General features: G+C 43.3%; 1 long non-coding RNA gene across 1 annotated transcript in view; it reads left to right on the plus strand.

Annotated features, from left to right (window-relative positions):
- The first annotated feature begins 4364 nt into the window (after nucleotides 1-4364).
- LOC126642333 (uncharacterized) overlaps nucleotides 4365-21316 on the plus strand; it is a 174613-nt gene continuing 157661 nt past the window's right edge. The window contains exon 1 of the long non-coding RNA XR_007629420.1: nucleotides 4365-4419. This is a non-coding gene — a long non-coding RNA (uncharacterized LOC126642333). The remainder of the gene's footprint in view (nucleotides 4420-21316) is intronic.

Below are 21316 nucleotides of genomic sequence, written 5' to 3' on the forward strand. Positions count from 1 at the left end.
GGGAAGCTGTGGCTTTCCTTGTTTCCTTGAATTGCTGTGTGCAGATCTCTAAGATAGTGCTATCCTCTCACTTTTGAGGCAGCTCCAATGAAAGTCAAATAAAAATGAACCTCAGAATGGAACATCCTTCCTCATCATTCCTATCTCTTTCATACAGAGCTAAAACAGTGCAAGTGATAATGTTGTGTTGCTGAATAACCAACAGGTACCTGGACACAGAGAGCAGAGCAGCAATTACAGCCCCTTCTGCAGGACTCACTGCAGGAACTGAACCACTGCTAAAGAAAGCCTTTGACACCCTCTCCCCAGGCTGTTGCTTCATAGAATTTAAATTTAAGATTAAATTTGAAATGTGTAATTAATTGGCTAAAAAAAAATCCCTTTCTCAACAATAAACACCAGTCAGCTTGGTCTTTTCTGCACTGCTGCAGCTCTTATGCCTTTATTTTGGGATAGGTTTTAGGACCTTTTGAATAGATCCTTTGCCAATATCTCTATGTGCTAATAATAGGCATTACATTATTAGCACAATGTATGGATGGGATATTCAATGAAAGTGGCTTTTACAAGGATAGAATTCAGGAAGAAGCCTCAGAAATAGTATTAACTTTTGGAAAACTACCTAATAAAGCACTTTCTGAGAATAGATAGGGCAGAGCTTCATTGGAAACTTGACTTGTAACACAGAAGTTAAATCTCTGTGTCTCTTTTAAATGAAGCTCAATATTTGATAAAAAACGTGCCACTTGGCAAAATTCCTATACAAACCCAGGCATTTAATTTTAGTTGCAAATAAGATGAAAATCAGAATTTTAAAAAAAAAAAAAAGTCAAATTTGGTTTGTTTGGTTTTTTTTTTTTGAGAAACCACATAGAACAAAACTGTGAATTTTATGCATATTGATTTCATCCCTGGCCCCACGACAGTTCTACCACCCACAGGCCACCTGCAGGTGGTCACTTGCTGTTCCCCACCTTCCCTTCTTGCCCTGCCCACATCAGTGCTGTGGTTGCACCTTTTGGGGGCTAAACTGATCCCTTTCAAGTTTACTTAAAAGACTCCCATGGAGTTCAATAGGTGTGGGATCAAGCTTCATTGACTCCTGCTGTCACAGAGGCAATCACTCAGCAGGAATGAAGGGAGGTGATCCTTGTACATATGGTTTATAACTCTTGCAGGGACAGGGAGAGCAATTACACACAGTTCAGCCTGCTGAAAGCCTGGGCAGTGAACCCACCACAAAGTGCTTGAGTCTGAATCTCCTCGAACAATTTCTCCTGTGCCATTAAACATCCACCTTCCCCACTGCCCGAGATAGATAAGGATGTAGATTCCACATCCAGCCTGCCCTGTTGTTAGACGGTCTGTCAGCTCCAAGCACTCCTGTTCACTGGAGCAGCCCGTGTAATTATAAAGGAAGGGTAATTGAAATAAGGAGAAAGTAACACTTGAAAAGGAAGCAAATGATTCAGAACATGCAGAGCCATCCACCCACATCAGCAGGGTCAGGAGGTCTATCAGGCTTGGAAGCAGAAATGCTTTTGTCTGGAAGGAAAGAAAAAGAAACCCTAATAGGATGTATTTATAATCTGAAACTTCTAGTTTTTTGTTTTTGTTTGTTTTTTTTTTTCTTAAAGCAATCCCTCTCACTTGGTAAGATGAAAAGCAATGAATGTATCTGAGAGATATGTTAATCATAAGGAGCTAAAACAATTCTGGACAACATGCAAGGGACCAGGAGAGGGGTTCTGGTGCAGACCACCCCCAACAGGTCTGTCCCTGGCTGGTCCTCCTGGCTTTTAGATAGAAACTCAATCCTCCTCTCTCTCCCCCTAGCTGCATAAAACCTGGTCAAGAAAATATCTTTCCTTCTGTCTCCCCCTAACAAACAAGATCTTCCTAAGAAACCTGTTCCTTCAGGATTTGCAAGCCAGGTGTTCCAGCTCCTGTGTTCTGGTGTGCAGACTAAGCAGGAGCCTCAGAATCTGGTAGCTGGCATTGAATCTCTTGATTTCAGCACACCTACACCCACCTGCACTTGCAGATGATCTGGACCACTGTTTTCTGTGCCCATTTTCCCCTCTATTTCTTTATAATCAGACCCATACCAAACATATTTTGGTCTCCTGGTCTGCCCCCTAAAGATTTGAGAGCAGCGAGGCCCCTCCATTATATACAAATGACCCTGAGAACAGGGACAGAAGCTGGAGAGATCCAGGTTACACAGATGAATGTGGCAATTCCAGGAACAGGCACAGACCTCCCAGCTCCTAGAGTGGCATGTGCTTCATAAACACTGCTATATGCTCACACTTATTTGAAAATTGTATCAGAATTATATAGATTTGTTGGAGCTTCTAATGTTGGTCTGTTATTAGCTGCAGATTTAACCAGAATAATTAGCTACAAGTCTGATTTGCTTCACTTTGACATCAGGATCGAATCCCACCCCTTCAAAACACGGAGGGAAGGTTCCAGAAGGTAAAAGTTCAAAGGTAAAACCCTCTGAAATAGAAAAGTGCTAAGAGACAAATCCATTACGAACAAACCTTGAATTAGGAAAAAGCTTCTCCATGATTTTTAAACACCTTAGCTCGACATTTCCTCCTGATCACAGGTTTCCCAGACAACCCTGGATGGATTAGATCAGTGTGCATCCTTACCTGTACAGAATCACCTCTTCTCTCTTCATGAGATTCCACATACAGGACCACTTTCTATTACATACAACTACAGAACCTGTGAAAAAAATTCCTTCTCAGGTAACACTTACAAGAAGCACTGGTGTAAGGAATGGTTAGCAAGCATTTTTGGTGCTCTGTGAAGAATTTTATGTACACCAGAAGTCTTCCAGCTTTCCAATCACACCTTTTTCATAGTCTGGTAGTTTTCACTTTTAAGAAGAACTGATATTCTAGTAACCTTTTTTTTTTTCTTTTTCTCACTTCAGCAATTTTAAATATATCTTGTCACAGGCCAAATATTTTTTCCATTCTACTTTTTTAATAATTTGACAGATCTGAGGGGAATTTTGCTTTCAAGTTAGATTATTTGTCCTAGGAGAAAACTAGAAAACACCTGCAAATACTTAAGTTTTTCTACCTGTTTTCCCAGCTGACACCACTTCTGCTCATCAGCCCCTTAAATCCAGGTGGGATGGGCAGCAGCCTTATAAGCAGTCTGGAGGGATAGAGAGTAGCTGTGTTCTTTGCTTGGGCACTCTGGTGAGTGTTTTTAGCTTTATTTTATTTAGGATTCTGGTTTTTTGTCAGTGGTAAATTTTAAGACCTTCTAGGAGCTCTTTCTGTATCTTTTAAGGGGAGTTAGACTGCCTGTTATTAAGTTTATTTCTCTTATATTAAAATTTACTTTTCTGCCAGGTTTTAGCCTGTAACAAGGAAGTGCTTTATATAGACTGTGTTTTGTAAGGGCTGTAAAAATCCAGGATTTGCTGGAAGAGGGTTGTAGGGAGCAGGCAGTGGGGAAAAGCAGTTCACGGTTGCTCCTATTTGTTTCACTCAGTGGGCAGAATTTGGGGGATACATTAAGATGAGCAGAGAGGTTTTTTAGTGCCTGAAGCAGTGCTGGATCTGGGACTTTGCTAGCCTGTATTTTGAGCCCATCACTAGTAGAAGTTGCTGGTTTTCCTAAGGTTTATGATACTCTTAGTATCTGTTCTGTGTTGTTTGGGTCATTACGTTGTGGGCTGCCAGCACTTCCCAAGGAGCAGCTCCTCCTCCTCCTCCTTGTGAGGCATCTGTCAGTCTGCTTCCAGAAACGTGGGTAGGGGAATGGTCCCGAAGATGTGCCTCAGGGCTGTAGTTTATTTACTTTCTGGGGCTCTTCAAAAATGAGCAAGACTGTTTTGAGATGGGTCCCTGCCCCAAAGAGCTGATGCCTAAAGAGAACTCTCTCAGAACTGAGCTGAAGGGAGGAGGCAGCAGTGGCACAATCTCACCAAATTATATTGATAATATGTAGTAATTACACAGCACTTCACATGATCAGAGCACTTTACAAACATTAACTAATTTACAGCATTTACTGAAAACAGATGTGCCTTTTCTGGGAAAAAGAGAGAAACACTGACTGTGCTGGCAGAGGGGAGCAGGGCCCTGCTGGAGCCTCCAGTTTGGGAAGGAGATGGATGGTGGTTCAGGGCTCTGTGGAGACCCTTTCCAGAGGTCTTGCAGCTGTTTCAACCTCCATGGCAAAAGGGAAAACACTTTCTTGTAAGGTAGTTACTGAGAATGAAGGGTGTTTTTATTCTGCTACATAACCATTTAATGGCCAAGAAGAACACGGGCTGCAGTTGAAGGCAAGCAAACTGCTCTGCTGTTGTCATCATCAACCTCTGATAACCTTGGAGCAAGACAGCTGATGGCAGCAGCATCCTGTCTCCCGTGGAGCAACAGAAAGGTAGGATTGCCTTGGTAGAACTAAGGTTGTACCCTGAATTTTGAGTTTTGCACTTGTTTCCTTCCTGACATTGTTTTTAACATTCTCTGTGTGTCTCAACAGCCTCATGTGCTTTTAACAGCACCAGTTCCTCTCACGTGGTGCCTGTGAGATTGTGTATTGGTGTACTAAGCAGCATTATTAATGCAGTTGTAAATGGCATTATGCAGATGCCCTATAGACAACAAGGATATTACTTTGACCCCTCACCACGTGTAGGCTGTTTGGTCTCCAAAATGAGAGCTCCTCCAGGGAATTGTCTTAGAAGGTGCTGAGATTAAAATGCCTACAGGGCGTGGGTGTGGGAGTGCAGATACCTGAAGTTCCTGTGATAATTTCCCTTTCCTGTGATCAGCCACTGTTTGCTTTGCCTCCTACTTTTCTTTGCAGAGTAATTAAAAAAAAGCTGTTTACATGGATAAGTATTTTGCTACCAATACCATACATATTAACCTTATAAATTAGCCTTTTATGTGGTACTGTATCAAAAGGCTCTTCAAGTCTGATTGAATTATGCTTTACTTCCTCACCCTGTCCCTTGTCATTGTCACCTCCTCAAAGAAATTAATCAAGTTTGTTAGGCATGACCTCCCTTTAGTAAATCCAAGATGACTCTCTAAACAATCTGTACTTGCCAAGTGTGCTCTAATGTTGTCCCTGAGCAGTGAATTGTGTACAAATGTAGACATTTTAAAGCTGTGCTCAAGGAATGGAGGGAGGGGTAAACCTTATGGTGGGACTGAAGGGCAGGACATGGCAGAGGATGAAGGGCATATTGAGGTAGGAGGGGAGCTCTTGTAGCACCACAGGTGTGGACTAAAGAGAATTAAAAATGATGAAAAAAAAGCTGTGGGATTCCTCAGCAGCGTTACAGCCCGGAATTGAATGGGAAAAGCAGAGAGCAAAACAGGAAAGTTGATGCTCCAGGGCCGGGCTGTGCCCCAGAGCACGGGAAGGAGGTGGCAGAGCCAGAGGATTTTGCAGTGCTGCAGTGGGAGAGCTGGACCACGGAGCAGGGATGTGGGAAATGGGGGACAATACAGGGCTGGAATGCTCCAGGGTAGGACAGAGCAGGCAAAAAGGGCTGGGAGTGCTGGTTTCTGGCAGTGCTGCAGTGCAGAGGAGCTGAGCAGAGCCGGGGGAGGGAGTGCAGGGAGGGAGGCTAGGGTAATGATGCAGTGCAGAGCAAGGAAGAGGGAAAGCTGTGCTGCAGATCCCAGAGCTCAGGTAGGATTTGGGGAAAGAGCAAGGGCTGTGTGGATGCTGTAATGCTGTGGCACAGCAGCTCTGGGCGTTCACTTGCCTTTACCAGGCAGAGTAGGAGGGAGATGGTGTTTTCCAAGCGTAAGCTCAAAAATAACTTATTTTATAAACCAGTCTGTATTTTTGAGTTTTTAAATAATTTCTTGTGCTGTTTTCAAGATTTTTTTTTTCCCCTCCCAGGGAGGGTAAAATTTGATTTAACATGTGACTCTTGTGTCATCATATGACTCCAGGAGCTGGAGCTTTAGGAAAAAGATGGATGATGGGATCTGCAGATCTGAGCTTAGGAAGCAGTCACAGTGACAACAGGAGCAGAACTAGGCTTATTTGATACTTGAGCAGCAGCTTTCTTTTAATCTCAGTTTTCACTCACATTGTGTGTTTTGCTAAAGAAGCTCCTCTTTTTTTCTCGAATGTGCTTTCACCCAGTCTTGCATATGATTTTTCCATCTCAGTGTGGTGATATAATGGATTTACTGGACAGAGACAATGTTCAGTTTTGCTACAGAAATAAATACAGGGGGCCCTAATCAAGCAGATTATTTTCCAATTAAATATGTGATTGTTTTGCTTGTTGTATGTTCTGTGGGAGTTAATGCTTGTGAGGAACTCCAGCAGAACTTGCAGTAAACCTTCTTGAAGTCATGACAATGTGATTATTCTTTTCCTCTTGATTTCAGTTTTATTTCAAGTCTCCATAGTTCTTTTTTTTTCTGCAATAAAGACCGATGGGTTACAAATTCCAGTTAAGGAGAAAGGCAGTGCTTGAGGGACAGGAACAGATTTTGAAGTACAAGTGTGTTGCTTCCTCCTATAGCACTTGTCACAAATCGAGACATTCACTGAACAAAAAATGCTGAGGCTTGGAAGTTATTTAGATTTTTAAACTTAGAAGAGAAGGATGTTTAAAAATATCACATGAGAGATCTGTGTGAGGATATCTGGTTGTGTGGTGGGCAGGAGCTTCACTGAGGATGCAGAAAGACAAGAACTGCTGATGGAGCTGGGACAGTGGTAGTTAAACACATAGCACTGAAAGGACTCATCTTTTCCACATGTCCCAAGAGATACCAACCCATCCCAGAAATCCCAGCTTGTACCTGAAATACTCCACAAGATTTTCCGTGGAAGTGCCTCGTTTTCCTCAGTATGTTTCTGAATAAAAAATGGCATTTTTCCCTAATTAATTCTGATGGTTTTAAGTCAGTTTACAGCATGCTGATGTCTGAGACAGTTTCTTTAGGAATCCACTCAGATGTAACTCAGTTCAAGCAACATCCTTAGGAGCAAACCTCCACATTGCCTGAGAGCAGGTCTACACAACCAGCTGGGAAAAGTGCTGTTATTTGCTCTCACCTCCCTGATGTTACAGTTGGAACTGTTATTACTCCCCAGTACAATGTCCTAGATTGTCAGAGGGACCACTCCCCCAGAGCTCTAAGGCTGTTCTTGAAGGAATTATATATTGGACTCTTTCAACAGGTTGCAGTGTGAATCACTGTCATCTTACTCAGCCCCTCCTGGAAAGGGAGCAAAAGGCAAGAGGAAATGCTTAGCTGATTGTCTGGTTGGATCTGAAAAAAAAAAGCAGGGAGGTTGATGTCTGGTTGATCATTCCCTGGTTTAGACATAACCCAGGTCTTTCCTCTATTCAGCTGCCTGCTTTCCTTATTCTCTCCTCACCAGGATTAACAGATGAGAAGATGGAGTGCTCAGTGAAAACTGAGAGGTTTTGTTAGCAGATCTGTTCATCTATCAAAGTCCAGGCTGCAGCCTATTTTAAACTGACTCTGCTACTTTTCTTCTTTCATAAATTACTTTAAAAAATAGAGACAAAAGGCTGCCAACTGTGTTAGTTCCTGGAAAAATCCTTCTTCTGTTTAATATACAAGTCTTGAGAGACATTTAAAAGTGAGATGCAGCTGTGTGTGAATGCCTGCATACACAGTGCCATATCACTCTGAAGAATTCCAGCGTCTCACATGCTGACTTTGCTGCAGATTCCATTTTTTTCCCCAAAAATGATGGCTTTTTCAGTTGTGGTCAGCCCTTTAGAGACAAGGCTCCTCAGTCACCCACACTGACTACATCATCTAGGGTGATTCAGTACCCAAATCAACCATCTCTTCCCGGTTGTTGCAGCCTGTTTGGCACAGACATGTTGCTATGCCTGCAGCCCCGTGGTTTGTGGACTTTGCTAGAAAGACCAATATTCTGAATTTCTTTCCACTTTTGTCTATTGCTATTTCCTAGGTCTTAAGAGCTCTGCAGAATGTTTTTTTCTCCTGTTTCTACCCCCATGTGAAATCCTGTTGTGATGGGCACTTGCATGAAACATGCTTGTGGTTATGGCATTGGAGATGTGGGCTTGTTGCTGCAGTTCAGCTCACTTATAAACTGTGGGGGCAGGGAACTCAGGTTGGGAATATAGGAAATTTCTCAGGGGAAACCCAGAGGCAGCTGTTGGTGAGAGCAGGGTAAGTCTGGAGGGTCACTGATAAAAAATGCTACACCTTCTGAATGTTTATAAACCACTCTAACCTCCAAAATACGACTCAAACTGGTAATATCATTTCCCAGGAGGGTGTTTTCTTGCTATTTCCTCACTGCTTTTCCCCACTATTAAGACACTACTTCTGTCAAAGCATCCACAAGGAGATCAGAGTACTGAATAGTTCAACTCTGCTGAAACAGGTGGTGATCCACATTTTCTTTAAAACTCAAAGTCACTGTTTCTGTTTTGTCTTTCTCTGTCAGAGGAGTTCTTTCATACCTGGTATTTTCCTCTTATTCACTGTCATGGCATCACCTCTTAATCTTTTGGTTTAACATATTAAGTGTCTTTAGCTGCTCTGAAAATAGATGTTTGAGTGAGTGCTGTGACTTCTCTGTGCCTTCTTCATTTGCTGCTGGGCACTAAGATGATGCCAGAATGTCAGTGGCAAAGCATCAGGCACATATAATATGAGGCTGAGAACCTCCAGCGAGGGCACAGATGAACAGAAACAAAAGTCTAAGCCAAAGTATTTGAAATTCTTGATTTCTCGTGGAGTATGGAAGAAAGTGCTAACCAGAAGGAAGCAGAAACAAGCATTCGTGGTGCCAAAAAACCCACTTAAAATATTTTCAGTAACTGGCAGAATGGGTCCTAGGACAGCAGTCTGGTTTTTGCTCTTACTGATCAGTGCTCTAAATTGAGATACTGATACACATTAGAGATTTTTAAAAAAACTGAGGGATGGGAGCACATCCTGAACCACAACATATGATCTGGAACAAGAGATTATGTCCTCATGGGCACCAGCTTTGCCCCAGGACTTCAGCCCCTTTTCCCTGAAAGCACATTGCCAAATGGGAGGCAGCAGCCCTGCTCAGCTGCCCCATTGCAGCTGTGGAAAGGAGCAGTATTTGTGCTCAGACCTGACTTTGTTCTGATTTGGGACTGCAGAGCTGAAGGAATAAAATAAGCAAAAGGACATCAAATTCCAAAGGTGTCTAAAGGAGTGGGAAACAGTCAATGCAGAGCAACAGATGGGAAGAGAAAATTCATTCAAGACTGCATCTTTTGCCTTTAGGGTGATAAACGAGAGAGCTGAGTGCTTGTTCCCTCAAATTTGCTTTCATTAAAACCCACTCTTTGAGAGAACAAGATAAAGATTTAACCTGCAGTAGACACTCAAGAAAAGATTGGAATTTGAACTGATGCTCGCAGACTCTCCTTGTGAGCACTTCACCGTCGGGCTGATATTTCCCTCTTCACAAAGTAGTTTTTTATCCTTCAAAAACTGTTCCCTGCACTTGGAGGCAGCTCCTTTCAGCCACGGCTGCCCGGGCTCCTCTCTGCCAACCCTCCCTCCGTGATCCCTCTGCAAGATTGGGCCCCTCAATCACTCGGTGCCACTTCACCCCTCGCCCGCCGCCACCGGGGAGTGACGTCTGCCCACCGTGTGTTTTGTCACAAATCTTGATTGTATTTTATGCTCCAGTGCACTCAGTTTACAAGGGCAAAAACCTCTCCTCTTGGCACTTTACACCAGGCAACCTTCCCTTGCAGAAATGGGTTTTCCAACAGGAATAAACAGATGCAAAGCCAAAGCTGTTTTCTATTCCCTGGACTGCAAGCAGATTTTATTTTTTTCCCCCCTCTCTTTTTTTGCCTGGTGACAGACCAGCAGAACTGTGAAAATGTTTGTCAGACAGTTTTGCAGAATATTGCCTCTCACTAAGCACTGAAAAAAAATTGTAAAGGTGAGCATCAGAGTGGGGAACTCATCTGTGTTACCAATGAGGAAGATTCATCCTTCTTTTCAGTTGTCAGGAAGTTTGCAAAGTTGCTTATGTCGGCTTTGGTTTCATTGTCAGATGACTTAGTTCCAGTTGAGCTCTTCCATTTAAGCTGTTAAACAAATGAAAAGCAAAATTGTCACTTTTAAATAGAGTCCGCACATAATCACATTTTGAAACGGTCCTCTGTGGTAGGAGCAGAAGTTGTGTGCATTATGATATTGAATTTTAAATAATATATTACACAAAATAGCTTCCAATTTGATTTGGGGGGGATATATTTTCATGAATTATTGAGTATTTGATTATTGTAGAAAGCCTTTGCTGTTCTGCACTGAAACTGTCACTCTCCCAGGCCCATGATATATGAGTTTGGTTATCAATATTTAAAGTTACGGTCAGCCCGGGTGCCTGGCTGCTGATACTGGTGACATGGACTAATCAGTAGTAATGTATATGTGCCTCCTGTCTCTTGTTTGCCAGGCAGAGCTGCAGCAAATTGAGTGCAGAAGATTCCCAAGTGATTTGTGGACTGGTTTGTCATTCTGAGCAGAGGCCCCTCTGACACTGCTGCATAGAAATAAGGTGAAGAGAAGTTTGCTGGGCTTTCAGAGCAGAGGTGTGCAGAGCCCAGCAGGTAGCAGATATGAGGCTTTCTTTCCTCTGGTGATAAGGGCCAGGCTGAGCAGTTCACAGATATGAGTATTTAATGTAAAAATGAGAAATTGGCAAGTCGAGGGAGCCTGTGATGACTAAGGAGGAAAAATTTACTGGCATCTACCAAAATATTTGGAGTTGTTGCATGTGAGCCCAAACCCCTTGGAGAGTTATTAACCCCAGAGACACCTTGCAGACTTGTGTGCAAAGTAGGATGTGGACTGGGACTGTTTAGTTCTTAAAAAACCCCTGTATCTTTCTGTGGAGAAGCAGCCTGACTGCACAGGAATTTTAAGTGTTGTGTCCATTCCCTGGGCTGTGTGAGGGTGACTGCTGGCAGAAATACTCCTGATGCACTTCTACAGTATTATACAAAGCAAATATTATGCAGCAATGATAAAGTTTATTTGTTGCTTAAAAACAAAGCCCATTGCTGAGTGACCTCTATCTCCTGCTCTGGGTGGTGTGGAGATGGCAATGATTGCACACAGGTTAATTAAAGCAGACCCAAACTGCTCCAGTGGGATTGCTGTGGGATGGTTTTGCACCCAGAAGTTTGCAGTGTTGGGCTGTGACTGCAGACAGGAAAGAACCAAAATAAAAGAAGCACTGTTGCAGCTAATGTGCTGACTTGTACTTGTCTAATTAAGGCTGGATGTGCCAGTGGGTAACAACAAAGCAGATGACAAATACTGTGCTAGTTGTCACTCCATGGAATCCCTGCAAGAATTGAGGAGCACTGTGGTTTGGCTTCCTGCTTTGTAAACTGGGTATTTAGCTTTAATTCAATTATCTGCCTCAGATCAAGGGCCAGAGGAGAACCCAATAATTTCATTTCTGTAGCTCTTGTATAAGAATGGCTCACAGTTCTATTTTCAAAAGGGAAGAGAGAGGTAAGAGGAAGGAGAAGGAGCTGCTACACAAGTGTTTAAAAAGGTGACAAGAACAATACAACTTTTCTTCTTAAATCAGGAGTCAACTCTTCTGGTCTGGAACAGAGGGAGCCAAAGAAGACCCCTTGCTTGTCCTTGTATTACTCATGAATTTAGTAGATGTGTATTAATCATAATCAACTCTATTCTGGAGCACACAAACCCACCCATCCTGGGTGTCCTTGACAAGCTGTTAAATATAGCCTAATCAAACAGGCAGCCTCTGGTAATCACTGGAGAGGTTGCACCTTGGCAGCTGCTGAAAGGTAGCAGAAGTGTCACAAACCACATCAAAAGCACAAGGGCCACTTTTCTCCCCTGGAGCCTTTTTGAACATCCTGTGTCATTCCTCAAGTCCAGGCACAGGCTGGAGGGAGGGAAGATCTCAAAGGAGGTTGTGCTCCTGCATTTTTGGGCAAGCAGGGGAGCTGGGACAGCATGGCAGAAGTCTGGTCTAGTGGATGGTGATGGCTCAGGAGGGTGAAGGCTCATTTTGTTATGGCTCCATTTCCCCTGCTTTCCTCTCATTTCCCTTTTGAGAGTCTCATCTTCTCCCCTGGAGAAAGGAATAACAGTTGATGGAGCTGTAAAAGCTTTATCCTTTCTGCTGCCTCTGCCCTTCCCCAGAGATGTTTTTCCTCTCACCACTGATTGCAGTGAAGTTCACAGAAGTTGGACACCATACAGATGAGGAGGTTTAATGACTCAGAAAAGCTTGGTGTGGTAAGGAGAAGGATACTCAGGGCAAACTGTACTATATAAGCTTCTCTAACTGCACACTTCCCTAGTACAGATCTTTTCCTCACCTCCCCCTCCTTCCTTGTTATTATTAGACAGATTTATTCTGCGACTGGGGCCAGTTCTGGTGGCTGTGTTTGGTCCATTTGCATAAGTCTGCAGTAAGGGAAGGAGCTGGCAGGGAGGTGTTCCTTTCTGTTGCTCTTACTCTCATCATTCAGCTCATAGCTGTGCTTGGCCTTTGGGGATGGCAGATTTCCAGCTGATGTGCTGTAATAACATGCACGCAGGTTTCATATTTAAAAATTCACAGAAGCTGAATAATTACAGTGTCCTGCCCAGCAGTATGGTTGATGACACGTCCTGAAGAGCCTTGCTGACCTGAGATGTTTTAGAGGCCAGGGAAGGGCAAAGATGCCGTGAGCTTTTGTTTCCTATTAAGTTTGTGGACTCAGGAGAGGCGAGGTTGTGCCCCCAGGTGACTGGCAGGGCACAATAAAATCCAGCATTTCTCAGTTTCCTTGCTCATACCCCTTATCTCCACAGAGGTTTTAAATAAGACCACCTGCATTTATAACCTGCTGTGGTTCCTTCCTGGCTTCATCAATAATGTATTTCCACCTGTTTTCCCAGCTTTGGGGAAATGTGAGATTTGCCTCTTGAATACTTGAGATTGGGCTCATCTCTGGTTCCTAGACAAGTTATGGGACAGCTTTTATCTTTACTTCATTACAAGGGTTGTCATTCATGCCTGAGAAGTGACAAAGCCATCCCTTTCACTTCAGCTGGTGACGGCCTCTGCTGTCAGAGTTTGCCCTGAGCAAACGAGCAGCTTATGTTAGGGGATGCTTTTCTCTCATGTGACTCTAAATATTTTAAAGAAAATTCTTCCTTCCCCTGCTGCAGTTTCCTAGGTGTGCCGAGACTACTGGGATTAGTAAAGTTTCAAGAACACCTGAACAGAATCTTAGTCCTGAAGTCGTGTACAAGGACAACTTAGAGCTCCTAGAGCAGCCAGGGACTCTGCTGGCTCTCCTAATTATGAATAGCCAGGTTAAAATGGTACCCCTTGGAAGAAGAGTTCATAAAGCTCTATCAGGTCCATAAATCCATTAAGAACTTCAATCCATACACAAACTGTCCAGTAATGTGCTGATGTTGCTTTGTCTTTGAACATGGGAGAACTTGGGCAGTAACTTTGTGCAAATAATGTCGTCTAGTGTTCTTCTAATCGCTTGTGTGCATTCAGCTTAGTCCTGTATCTATAAATATTTTAGCCCTGTTCCTCTTACCTGGGTTCATTAAGCACTTAAAGGCTCGTGACTGAAGCAGCAGTGAGGGAAGCAGACCCCTGTGCTCTGCACAGCACCACAACTTCCGTGCTGCACCACAGCCTTCATCAAACGCTCTGCCTGGCTGTGGAGATGGCAGTGGTTGAGGAGCGTTTAGAATATCCTAACTCCACTTCTGTGTTTTAATAGATCTTGCTTTAGTGAACAATTTCTTGCTGCCTTAAGAGGATTTTCTGCTGTTCCTTTTCTCTTGACTTATCTGACATATGCGCAGCCTTAACTACAGCTTAACCAAGGCTTTTGGGCTGGCTGGGTCCCCAGCTCGGCTCTATTTCTGCACTTGATGGCTCTACAGAGATTTCAACACAGAAGTATCAGCCATGTTTTAATGCTCCAGGACCATTTCCTAGCAATTAAGGGAGAGAACTGAAGGCGTGAGGCTTTTCCTACAGGCTGTTAACCACAGCTGCCCTTTGGCTATCTGGGAAGCAGGCTGAGGTTGATGTCGTTATTTGAACACAGCTGCGAAGGACAGATGTGGCAAAATAATTAGAAGAAGTAGTTGTATCTCCTAAAAAGTTTTTATTGCTTCATTTGTGGATGTCTGGAGTGATGTTCCCTTATGGAGGTTGAAGGCCAGGTGTTATCATGGACCTGTTGTGGTGGAGCAATTTCCTCAGATGGCTTTGGAGGGTGAGGCTGTTGCTGGTATGAGCACTGTTCTAAGGACTGAAAAAACCTCTGGAAATGAATCACAGCTATAAACCATATCTGTGTTGCACAGATCCTGTTGGATCTTCTACTGGTGAGTCTCCTTTGAGAGACCAGGAGCAGGCCTGATGATTCCCCTTGGAGAAGAGACAGTCTACTGATGGCACAAAGGGTGGAGAGCTTTATTCACTGGGAAAGTGCTGACTGGGCTATCAATCAATCTTCATATAAGCCTTGAGTTATTAATAAAAAGCCTGGTAATCTAACACCTGCTCTCAATCTTCCTTTTGGAGGGCATAAAAAGCCACAAGATGAGCCTCAGCAGTTTTGTGCATCTCCTGGACTTGTTAAATCTCTCTCACTTCCTTTAACTCACTTCCTGAAGTCTTAAGCATCAATGCTTTATGCTCTGGCTTGTAAATGAAGCCTGTTATTATCATTGAGATAGTGTTTTTATGGCATAAATAATGAGCTGAAACAGGGGAAGAGGCGTTGTGTGGAATTACTGCCTGAACTGAGATGGAAATAATCAATATGTCCTCACTTACAAATCTCATCTGCATGTCGACTCCATCTCCCCGCCTGTCTCACCACCAATTCATTGCACAGGAGGCCCAATAAAACATGCTGGTGTCATTGATCTGGTTTATTCATAGCTGGAGAGAGAAATGCATCATTCAAAATTAATGGAAGGGCTTCTCCTTGCTGCCCCATCCACATGGAAGTATCTGCACACCCAGCATGGGCTGTAGGACGGAGGTGGGATTCAAACCAGCAGAGGCACCACGTTCAGATCCTTCACAAGATGAGTGGGAGTCAAGGTTAACCTCTGGTGTTTGGAATTTGTGTCACCAGGTTGGGTTGTATCATATGTGATAGAGAACAAGCAAAAAGGCTTTTTTTTTTTTTTTTAAGGTCACTTCATCACATTCATCACTTCAGATTACCAAGAAGTTTGTAGTGGGACTTGTGTCTGCAGTTTTGGTCTGGAGGCACTTGAGAATTAACACAGGGCAGGACAATAACGGCTTAATTAGGGCCTTTGTGGCATCCGTGGGGAAAAATTGACTCCTGATTTATTGAACACATAAAAACCCCCATGGAAATGGAACATGCTATTAGAGGAAATGTTTATCAGATAGCAGGTTTTTACATGAATAAGTGGAAGGAAAACCAGCACTGAAAATCTTACTGAGGGGAAAGTGACAATCCTTCATCTCTTCACGTTTGCAGCTCCTTCTCTGCCTGATAGAAGGTTCTTATTCTATTTATGTGTGAACACCTGGAGAAAGTCAGTAGTTTGTCTTCCTCTATTGATAATAAGAAAAGCAGAAAAGGAGTGTGGAAATGATCATGTGCTCTAAATGACCCAATGATTACAGTAGAAAGCCCTGCCTGGGGACCTCAGAGCAACACTTTTGTTGCTGCCACCTAAGTCTCTTGAAGAAGAATTATGTGTCTAATTTGAAGTTCAGCTGGATGGAAAGAATTATTTGGGGTTTATCTCCAATGGATTTAGGGAAGAGTGTAATTAAAAGGTAGAGAAACTGAGCCAGTCTTCTATTTCTTGCACAGTCAGAATGACTGATCAACCTGAAACACTGCTCTGTGTTTCTTTAGGTCCTTTTGGCAAAGAAATTGCCAATTATTTGCTGAGGAGAAGCTATTCCTTAGAAGGCAGTTTTCTTTTTTTGGGTAGCTCATCTGTGACCTAGTTAAAGCTTGCCTATTGATCTTGGAGGTGGAAAGCAAGGAAAATCATCTATTGGATCTGCTGCCTCCGAGGGGAAAGAAATTTGGTTATCAAGTACAGCTCTGGGAGAGTTTCCACTCTTGTTTGCTTTGTCATCCCTTTTTCTGTCCTCAGCCCTAGTCAGTGTGATGCTAAATCCCAGGGAGTCTTTTTACCCTGATAATCCAATATTTATACAGAGAAAGCATGGTCCTGCAGTTTATAAGATCTTCACTCACTATTTTGTCCTTTGCAGTCAGTTTTGAGATGTTGCAAACCCAAATCTGCCCAGCCATAACAGCTTTACAAACGGAGTAAAGGAAAAAAGGAGATCAAGGAAAAAATGGCTGAGGAAAAGCCAGTTATCTCTTAATGATAGAGGTGCTGGATATCATTCAAGTTTCTCTTCCATCTGAGAAGGAGAACGAGACCTGAAAATTGTACACAGAGCTGAAGACTCGAGTCAGATTTACGGGGCTGCCAAGAGACTGGCACAGAGCAAAGCCTCATTGCTCTGGCAAACAGGGCAGCCAGTCAATGAACGTCAAGAGGACTTGGGTTCTTCACTCTCACACTGAAACCCAGCCTGCCCTGCCACCACAGAGCTGCTCCCAGGCTCAGATTTACTGTGGATCACTGCGGAGAGTCGAGCCAAGCCCTCCGGCTTATTGGAAAAACCAGCTTTCAGACACCAAATGAGTTCAATAATTGCTCAACCAATTGTTCTTTGCTTCAATTTACTGCATGCAGTATATATTAAGGGTATTTTAAGAGGTTTTCCTCTAAATATCTGTTTTATTGAGGGCCACAACACTGGGCTGTATGGTGATCTGAAACCAGAAGGAAGCAGGGGACACAGTTCAGCTGGTTTTGTGGAGAACAGTCATGGGAATCTGATAAAACATTGTGGTACCCAGGCAAGCTCTTGTTTCTTAGATTTCAAAATATTTTCTAGTTTAATCTCATCTCCTTCAAGCTCCACTGACTTTGATTTCTACTGAGCTTTAAAACAAAATTAAAGTGAAAAACTAATGGTGAGGACCAGCAGTGAGAATTTTCCCATCCCCATTGTCTGAGAGCTTAAATACAGCCAGGCAAGAGGAAGGGACAGCAGGAGGGGAAGGGAATAACTGTTAATCGCAAAGTTTGTTCTTTCCTTGTTTTTCTTAGTGGTTGTCAGAGTAAATCAGTGCCTTTGCTAGGTCTGCTGGAAGGCAGCCCTGTTGGCTGGAGCCTGCTGCTGCTCCCTGCAGAGTGCACAGGATCCATTAAGGACCTGAAGGACATGTTTTGAGGGAAGCTTCATCCTTTAACATGTTTAATACTGTTTTGAGTCTTACAGGAGAGCTGAGTTGGGACTCTTGCTGCTTTGTGTTGCTTTTGGAGCAATTTTTTCCCTTATTCCCTTATTTAGATTAATCTGTCATCCAGAACGTGGCCCACTGCCAGCTGGGAATTCATCACATATCAGGGGTGTGTGCATTAGGTTTTTGAGGAGTTTAGCAGAGGTGAAATGTGTCAAGGCACCAGTTTTTAGCCCACCTTGCAAGACTAGCTTTGTATTCCAGCCTACTCTGTACCACTGACCTGGACATGTGTGCTTTAGTCCAAGAGTGTTTCACAGGAATGATGAAACACTTAATTTTACCTTTTTTTCTTTTCAGCCAATCCTGTATTTAGCTCTTACAATTTCCAGGCTTGCTTGAAATATTTAGAATCATGGAATTAATGAATGTTTTGGGGTGGAAGGGACCTTAAAGATAAGGGACATCTTCCACTATTCTACTCCCAGCCCTCTCCAAGCTGGCCTTGGACACTTCCAGGGATGGGGCAGCCACAGCTTCTCTGGGCAGCCTTTGTCAGGGCCTCCCCACCATTCCAGGGAACAATTTCTTCTGTGTGTATTTAGAGAAGTGAATGCTGGCAGGGCTACTGTTAGATACTAGTGTGAATAGGACAATTAATCCTCTGGATTTTAGCCTTTCTTTTATAGCCCAAGTCTGAAGAAATAACTTTGAAAACAAATCTTTCTGAATCATTTCCCTATTTCCCCTGAGTTCATTTTTAGTATTAAGAAAACTACCTTTTATAAATGTTTGAGCACTAGAAAACATCAGGTGGGTTTGTAGAGATATTTTAAGTATGATCCTTTGGGTTATATTTTGCTTCCATGAAGCTATCATAGCCCCTGTAAATGTCAGTGGAAATTAGGTATTTATATTAATGGAGGCTCCCCCCTCCCTTCTCTGTTCTTTAAGGTGGGATTTTTGCATCAGTGATTCAGAAACAAGACTGAATTTCATCAGCATTTCCTCTGAAGGAGGTTGTGCCTTGTCTGAGATCCGCTGGCAAGCAGCAATTGTTTAGAGGGGCTCTTCAGAATCTAATTTACAATGAAACAAATTCAAATAATATGCAGAAATAAAATTAAAAAGTGTATCAATTAACATACAAAAGTAAAACCACAACATGTTCAGCTGAACAACTCCTTGGAGGGAACAGCAGCCCATGGAAAGGAAACAACTGAGCATGCAAAGTGAACAGCTCCATGGGGGGCAAGGAAGGGGAAAATAAACTCAGGGTTCCTATTAGAGAGCCCAAACTAAACAGGATTTTAGACTGAACTCTGTAGGGGAGGGACAAACCCAGCCTAATAGCCTTGAAATGATGCTGTGCCTAGAAAAAGAGCTTGGCTTTAGGTGGGATAGACAGAATGTCATAGGGGATGTCTGAGGCTGTTACCAAGGATCAGCATCCTGTTGGCAGCTGAAATTACAGCTGAGTGTAGATCCCTTTGTGCTGGTGTTGTACAACTTCAAAGGCCCTGAGAAACTGATGGACTTGAATTTTTACATATTTTCTAAAAGCCAGTGTGAGAAAGGTGTTACTATTGCACCCCTGAGCAGAGCCTGGTCCATCCTCTGCCCCCTCCCTGCAGCCACTGACAGACACGGATGAGGTCACCTCTCTGTCCCTTCTCGAGGCTGAACAGGCTCAGCTTCTCTCAGTCCTGAATTAGCACTGTCACTCATCCAAACCTGCACCTTACCACGATGCACAAAGCAGGGATGGTGTGTTCTTCTGCAACCCTGTAAAAGCAAGAAGTCCCTGTTTTGGAGGGTATTCCCTCAGAAAACCCGGTGATGTGATGGTGTTGGCCACAACTATCTCTATAAAGCACAAAGGTGGCATCTACTCAATGTAACCCCAGAGCTACAGAGAGTCCTCTGGAAAGGAGGGAATGCTCTGCACAATGTCTAAATGTGGGATGCCCATGGAAATGTTGTCATCTTGGTGTGAATTCAGCTGTCTGCACCACCTTGTTCCCAAATGAGCTGAATCCACCTCTGGGGTGGATCATCCAATTAGTCAAAAATCCAGTGCTGCTTTCAGGAGGATTACAAGCGTGGGAGCACAGGATGGTTGGGTTTGCAATGTCTGGGGGGAAAGGTAAGGGGGATTTCTCCAATGTGTAGCCAAGCCCCAGAGGAGGTGCATTGGTGCTTGTCTGAATGTTAAGTGCTTGATTAAGCCCTTTGCTGAATCAAAGCTTGGATCATTACTGTAGGCAAGGATTGTGCCTGCATTTTATCTCCACACAATACATTAATTACATCCACGTGTTTCTCAAATTTCAGCAGATATTTGTTTTGGTATTATAGTTGCTAAGGCTCCTGAAATGTCCTATATGCCAATAACAACGTCACTGTGGAATGGATACAACTTCCATTTTAAGTGAGTGATCATTAAAATTCCCACCACCTTTACATTTCCTGCAGCCCCCACAGCTTGTCCTGTTGTCAACTCTCACAGCAAGGGTGAGGCAGGTCAATATTTAGGAAAGAGTATTTAGAAGGGCACTGTGGGCAGTGGGGAGGGAGAAATAGAGGCTCTGGGCTTTTTCCAGCTTGGTGTAGTGCTTACTGACTGTATAGGGGTTAACAAACCCTTGCAGGTGAGATGTTCACTGGTGAAAGGTGGTTTTGAGTCTGTTCTGTGGCTGATGGACCCAGGTCAGGTCTTGGGGAGCTCTGGTGACTCAGGCATAGCAGGCTCTGAGCACCATCCTGGTAGCCAGGAGAGCAAGGGCTGACTGTGCCCAGCAACTTCCATAGAAAATTCCTTTTGCATTAATTCCTGCTCAGCCCTCATTCTTCTATGCCTTGACAGACCCTACACTGACCACTTTAACTCAATACATTTTTTAAAGGCTGTGGGATCATCATACTCAGTGTCAGATTTCAGCTTGTTTTATTCATTTCTCCCAGCATTTCAACTCCAATCCCACTTTCCTTTTCCCTGTTGCTCTGTGGTACATACAGAAATGGGGTTCCTGCTTTACTCACAGGTGCCTGCAATTCTCTGAATGACTGAATGGTCCTTATATAAAAGGTTTGCAGTGGATTTTAGGATCTGTCTGCTTGAGAGGCACTGTGTATAGTGTGTTGTTATTAATATTGCTCATCATGCTGAAATAGTTACCTTTTCCAGATGAATCATCACTGGCATAGCATTATTCAGTATATTGAAACTACCAGAAAATAGTGTTTTTCTAGGAGTAATATTCCCTCAGCACATTAGTTAGTAAATGTCACACACAAATTGCTCATGATTTCCCTTAGATCAAAGGAATATTTCATAACAGGTGCAATATGATTTTTTTGCCTTCAAAAGAGAATGTGAGAGTCAGCGTGAGATACATCCTATGGAAAAAGCTGTCTGGGATAAATCAGATTATTATGAGGGATGTGTAAAAGGAAGGACAGTTTCTATTTGAGATCAGGCATGTTGTCCATGGTATTGAAAGATGAAATATTCTGCTCTGATGAAGGGCAGCTGAATGCAGTGACTGCAACTCAGGGAAACGACTTTCTATCCACTTCACAGCCAGTCACACACCAGCATAGAAGTGATTATGCTCTCATCTTTTCCATTCCATTTTCTTCCTTCTACCCCATCAACAGGCAATGTCAAATTGCTCTCCATGCCACACTGTGGGGTGCAGCTGAAATGGGAGAACAAAAAGAATATTTGTGGGTTTTGTAGTGGGGTGGAGCTGGGAACTGCTGTGTCAGAGGATCTTTGGAGCTGAGGATTTAGGAGATGGTTGTAGCCTCCTTATGAAACAGTGGAATACAAATAGCAAAGAGCAACAGGCTGTCTGGGTCAAGCTACCAGACATTTGGACTTCTAACCAAGGTGGATATTCCTCTGAAAAAAACCAAAAGGTTCAGAAGTGCACTTCACAG

The sequence above is a fragment of the Myiozetetes cayanensis genome, unplaced genomic scaffold (genome assembly GCF_022539395.1).
Source record: "Myiozetetes cayanensis isolate MyiCay16 unplaced genomic scaffold, myiCay2020 scf23, whole genome shotgun sequence".
NCBI lineage: Eukaryota > Metazoa > Chordata > Aves > Passeriformes > Tyrannidae > Myiozetetes > Myiozetetes cayanensis.